The following is a 6,769-nucleotide window of genomic DNA, read 5'->3' as shown; positions in this document are numbered from 1 at the left end:
CTCTAGAGGGGAGACTAAAGAACCAAATTGGTTTTTCAAGTTAGATGCCATGTTAGAGCAATGGGAGCGTGGTCGACTGTCACTTGGTTGACATGAGTTTTTGCTGTCACAGGTCAAATTGGTTCATACTGTACTTTACTATACAAGTGGACACAGAGTGAGATTATAATAGTGTGCCGAGCGTAGCGAGGCACTGTTTCCAAAGTGTGGCAAGCCATGCAAGGGGACACTGTGCACATACACAGGGTCCACAAGGACCCCTCTGACATTTGGCACCGAAAAAAAATGTGCCCACGCTCCCATCGACCATGCTCCTGCGATCCCAAGTCTAACTCTGGCGTCTAACTTCCATTACTGTGGCTCTAGACATGGTTGACTATGTTTAGACATCTAACTTCGACTAAGGGTGGTCGACCATAATATTGTCAATCTCGACAGCGTCAATCCACTATACCATAATCATTTAAACAAACTGGCTTTAGTACAGTAAACACATTTAATTATTCTCAAAGTATATCATTGACAGAACTTCTCAGGTTTTTGTTGGTATTTTATTTTATTTTTATCAAAATATTTAATAATTAAGCAATTCTTTGCAAATTCACTTTTAATTCATTGGAATTCACAACATTTAAAGTGGTGTTAACTTTAAAAATCTTTTATTTTTTTTAGGTAAGAAAAGACTAATTATTTGCAAAATCTGTTTCAATCAATTTGTCTTACATAATTTCAAATTAAGTGGTGTTAACTTTTGAAATCTTTATTTTACGTAAGAAAATAGTAATTGTTATCAAATTCTCTTTTAATTAACTGGAACGATCAAAATTTTAAATTAAATTGTGTTAACTTTTAAAATCTTTTTTATTTTCGTCAGTTAAATCTAAAGAGGGATTATTTAATTGAAGTCATATATTAGATTTTTAAAAATGACAGACATATTTAAAAACTATGCATGTACACACTTAGAGGCTGATTTATCAATGAGCATTTGCTATTTAAAATTTGGTGCCTGTGACAAATGATGCTCCAGCCAAACAGCTCCTGTCAAGTGTTGAAAAATGACAGTTGGATGGAGCATCATTCTTAAAGATCTGCAAAGAGTTCTATAAAGTGCTAAAACTCATTGATAAATGGTCTTTTCACTCGGGATTCTTGGTATCATTTATAGCTCATTTTACATTGTAATTATGCATATTTCGCTATATTGTTTAAAACCTTGTTTTAGCAAATAAGAATATTAATTTGGGGCATTTTTCTGCCTGAGAAATGTTAACTAAATGTATTGTAATTATATATACGGACATTTATCTTCAATTTAACAATTGATTAAAATGATTTATTTGAGTGAGAAACTAAAATGACTGCTTCATAGGAAATATCTGGAATACCAAAATCATTGAAACAGAAAATTGTGGATTTGATATGTGTAGAAAATATACACTACAGTAACTGGAGTTTATGGTGGAAGTACTGTAAAGTATAAAAGAGACCAAAGCACAAATACAGCAAATGCATACCTCATTTTACTGTAATTCAGGCTCGCTTGCTCGAAGAAAATTTACCATAAATACTGTCATTTATGCTCTCTCTATATATAAGTATGAAAAGGAATTTTTAGATCCCAAGTGAACATTAAAGGCACTAATTGAATTTGCACCATGGGAATCAATCACCGATTCAGCAGGATACAATCTATATTTATAATTAGGCATATATGCTGTTTCTTTCAAAGATATCTGTGTTTAGAATTTATTTATTGTGCGGATTAAAAAAAAAACCTGGTACTTGTTTCCTAGCAGGGCGCCCAGATTTCCTACGTGCGCTAGCATAGTGAAATCGCATTGCATCGCATGGGCCAATTTAGTGTCGTGCTATGCAATTTTTTAATGTAATTTATTCACTGGTGTGTTGGTTCCGGGGGATCACATCGCATCGCACCTCCCACAAAATCGCATGCGATCGCATTTGATTTTATAGGGTGTTATCTATACAGTTGTATGACATACAATGAGGTTTTACTGCCCCCCCACTATCCACGCCACCCTGAAGCGTGGCGGAACGCGTCCTCCCAACCTTTTCATACCCCCACTATCCACGTCGTCGTGGAGTTAATTTTATATAGTGTGGCGAGTGCAGCGAGCCATCGAGCCCAAAGCGTGGCGAGCGGACGTGAAATACATGTAAAGTAACCCGTGTGCGCTCGCCACGCTTCGGGCTCAGTGGCTCACTGCGCTCGGCACACTATATAAAGTCAACTCCACGCCGACGTGGATAGTGGGGGTTTGAAGTGGTCGGGAGGACGCATTCCGCCACCCTTCGAGGGATAGTGAGGGGGTTCCCCCAAAAACCTCATTGTATCTCATACAAGTGTATAGATAATGGCATTCCTACATCGCACCCTATAAAATCTCATGTGATCACATGCAATTTTGCGGGAGGTGCGATGCAATCCCCCGGGGCTAACACAGCAGTGAATAAATTACATGAAAATATTCCATGGCATCGCACGGCACTATAATGGCCCATGCGATGCGATGCAATTATCCTACGCAGAATCGCTCACTAAGCAATTCGCTAAGTGTGTGTCCTGCTTGAAAACAAGTACCAAAAAACCTGAAAACAAAAGCAGATTCAAATTGTTTTACCTACATACAGAGGCCTGCTGTATGTCTTTCCACATCAATATTACTGTACTTGTTAGTGCAAAGGAAATCTGGCTTGCAGGGCTTTATGTAGTCACAGAGTAACATAGTATTTAAGGCTGAAAAAAGACGTTAGTCCATCGAGTTCAACCTATCTAACGGTACTTATGTAATATCTGGGCTCCCGTTCTTCTTATGAGACCACGTCCGCTCGCCACGCTTCAGGCGCGGTGGCTCGCTGCGCTCGCCACACTATATAAAATCAACTCCATGCGTAGTTGGATAGTAGGGGTATGAAAAAATGGGGTGCATTTAACATGGGAGCCCAGATAATACATAAGTACCGATTTAAATTCATTAACAGTAGTTGCTGTAATTGTCCCCACCGCAATGAGTTCCAGAATGTTACTGCTCTAATGGTGAAGAATCCTCTTCTTAATTCAGTACGGAATTTCTTTTCCTCGAGCCTCAGTACATGTCCGTGTGTCCTAAGTATAGTCCTGTTAGAGAACAAATCATCTCCCAGTTCCATATGATTCCGAATCCTGCATTTGAACATACTAATCATATCACCTCTCAACCTCCGGTGAAAACATATTCAGCCTGGATAACCTATCTTTTTATTATAGTGATTTGAGACCTTTTACTAGCTTAGTCACCCTTCTCTGTACCTGTTCTGGTTCATTTATGTCCTTTTTAAGGTGTGGTGCCCAGAACTGAGCACAGTATTCCAAGTGTGGTCTCACCAATGCCTTGTAAAGAGGCACTATCACATTGGCATCACTTGACTCCATACCTCTTTTAATGCATGCCAGTGTCCGGAGTCAATGAAGTCAAATACTTCATTTTACTAGTCATGGACTATCTGATGTTCTCAGTTATTGTGAATTACAAGTCCCATCAAGCTAAATAATTGATAGACACTATCTGGCATGGTATGAAGAGACTCCAAGGCGACACCCGCTGCGCACTTAACATTAACACCCCCACCCCCTGGCTAGGGACACCACTGAAGAGACTTGTAGTCTGCCTCTTGTTCCTCCCTCACATTGACTCTAACACTATTTTAATTTCCCATACATTGGGTATAACAAGGGTTCCCAAACTTTATTGAGTTACTGAACTCTAGAGCATCAGCATTTCTTCTTTGACAACCAACACCCCAGGGCCAAAGTTTTTAATTGAGAAACTCATAAACAATATTAATATAAAATTAAGTAAATTGTACTTGTCAACGTAGAGTGAAAACATATTTTTAACAGTACAATATCATTAATACTATACCAATGATCACATCCAATCAATCGATATGTTCACACTGTGAACCAGGGGCGTAACTATAGCACCGCAGCCCCCGCCACCGCGGGGGGGGGGGGGCGCTGTGCATGTGGGGGCGGCGGGGGCTGCGGTGCTATAGTTACCCCCCCAATCCCCCGCAGACTTACGTAGCTCGCTGGTCCCGGCGGCTCCGTTCTTTTGATGAGGACCACCACAAAATGGCCGCCCCCATATAGCACACTGTTCTCTGAAACTGTCTGCTGTATGGGGGCGGCCATTTTGTGGTGGACCTCAGCAGAAGAACGGAGCCGCCGGGACCAGCGCAGCGCGATAGGTAAGACTGTGGGGGAGGGGGTTAGCATAGGCGACGGGGCGACGGGGCGGTGGGGGGGGTGCTTGACGGGGCGGCGGCGGCGGGGGGTGGGTATGGGTGCCCCCCCTAATGGCGGGGGGGCGCCCAAAACGTAGCTACGCCACTGCTGTGAACCTGTGCAAAAGTATCATGCAAGGTGCTTTCTGTTCAATATTTTAGTGGTAAGTTATTGTCAAAAGGTCGACACAACCAATACGTCAACATGTCAATGGTTGGCACATGAAAAGGTTGACATTAGTTTTTCACATTTGAAACATTTTTTGAACTTTTTGGGATGTTGGGTCTGACTGGAAACGGTAAAGTGGGTTGAACCACGGGAATGAATTGAGTCATGCGAGGGGACATAGTACATTATATGCAGGTAAAAATACTCGTGTGGACATTGACACAAAACAACTGAAAAAAAAACTTGTGTAGACCGTTCCAAGTGTATTGCAACTTCTAATAACTGACCTTCAGGGGAAAATATAGTAAGATGGGAGTGTTATTTCACATGGGATGTCAACCAATCAGATACTAGCTATTATCTTCTAGGTGCAAAATAAGTAAGAAGTAGATTCTGATTGGTTGTCCATGTGAAAATAAAACTCTAATCGTATTAAATATTATATATATATATATATATATATAGACACAGGGGGCCCAGCACTCACTACAACAAACTAACTCACCTTAACATTCAAATAATCAATAAATAAATAATGGGGTTTTAGTTCATGAATTGATCAATGCATTTAAGCTTGCAGCCCATCGCCAAGGGACCCCATTTCACTGCAAGTCCTACACTAACAACTGGTTTTCATGGGAACCTGCCAACTGATTGCACATCATAGCTAAAATGAACATGTGTTATTTTCCTGGGTTAAAGCTCAACTGCCAAGTAACTTATGGCTTTTAAAGGTGAGACAATCCCAAACACAGCACCTGGATTAGTATTAAAGGGGCAGCTGTCACAGGTTTCAGGTAAATGAGCTTATCTAGGGTGCATGAGAAAGCTATGATCACAGTAACAGAGGTTAATTAAAAATCAACCCAAATATATAGATACATTAACCAGGCAGTACACTGTGTACTGCCTGGTTAATATGCGGGGAGTGCCGCACCATCCCAACGATTAATATATATATATAAATAAATATATATATATAGATAGATAGATAGATAGATAGATAGATAGATAGATAGATAGATAGATAGATAGATATACAAAATGGAATATGTTCTGAATTATCATCACATTAATACTATAGGGACTAAAAGTGTATTAACCATCCATGGATATTAACTAGCCTTGGATATTAATGTAAGCATAAGTGGAAGCAAAGTGTTAATTCTGGATGTGGAATCCTGGACAGGTTCTATTTGTGCTGTTGGGACTAGAATCCCAGAGAGAGAAGATAATTCCACATAATGATCTGTCACAACACAGCTGATTCCAGCACAGTAGGAACGCATCAGGCTCTGTCAGTTCTGATTGTAGTAAAGAAATAATAGATAATGTATGTGCTGTAGATGGGGGCCTTTTAATGAACATACTGATTCTACATCAGATTCATTAATATAGGACATTAATGAAATGGATCCTTAACTAACAAACTGATTTACAAATATATTACAAAAAATAAAAAACGTGCTAATGGTATAGAAATATTTATATATATATATATATATATATATATATATATATTATAAGGGCACGGTAGTGCCCTTATATTAAGGCTGAATCCAACGAACGGATTTTTCCCATAGGGAACTTTTCGGATGGGGGCATGGTGTTTGAGGGACTGCACCTCAAAAGTGACTGGGCGTACTGAGCTGAAATTTGGCATGTACGCGTAGAATCGTCAACCGGTGCTGCATGCCAAATTTCAGGGCGAAATATAAAAAAATGACCAATTGGGAGCGATCTAAACTTCCAACTGTCAGTTTTTTTCTGACACTTGCGAAATGACACTTTGTCACCCATGTTAGTCTATGAGGGTTTTTTTGGGAAGGCATAACTCAGGGTAGAGGAACAATTGAGACTTGGGGTTTGTTTTATTAGGTAGATATTGTCCCAGTGGAGTGCCTTTTGGGGTTGAGGATTTTCGGATAGGTACAGTTTTTTTATAATTTGGTGAAACATGCCCCATTATAGAGATAGGAGCTCCAACTTGTTGCGCAGCCGCAGTACATAGCCGTCTACAGGGGGTGTACAGTGGCTTCAGTTGGGTGCACAAACATGGCCGACTCCTGCTCGCAAACAGAAATTCTTTTGTGTAAGTAGAATTAGTTGTGTTTATGTTATACATGGGGGTGGGGTGGGGGCTCTGTGTGAATATTAGCTCTGACACTTCTAATTAAACATCATTTAGTAAGGTCCGTGCTGTGCTGGATGTGGGCGTGAACTGAGTGATGTCATCTAATTTATTCACTGCACCACCAGCACTGCCGGGAAGTTCAAAACTGAAAGTGCTTTTTGTGGTGGAGAAGTGAT

Source organism: Crinia signifera, chromosome 4, assembly GCF_055691185.1.
Source record: "Crinia signifera chromosome 4, ASM5569118v1, whole genome shotgun sequence".
Lineage (NCBI taxonomy): Eukaryota > Metazoa > Chordata > Amphibia > Anura > Myobatrachidae > Crinia > Crinia signifera.
Note: the sequence above shows the minus strand (reverse complement) of the source record.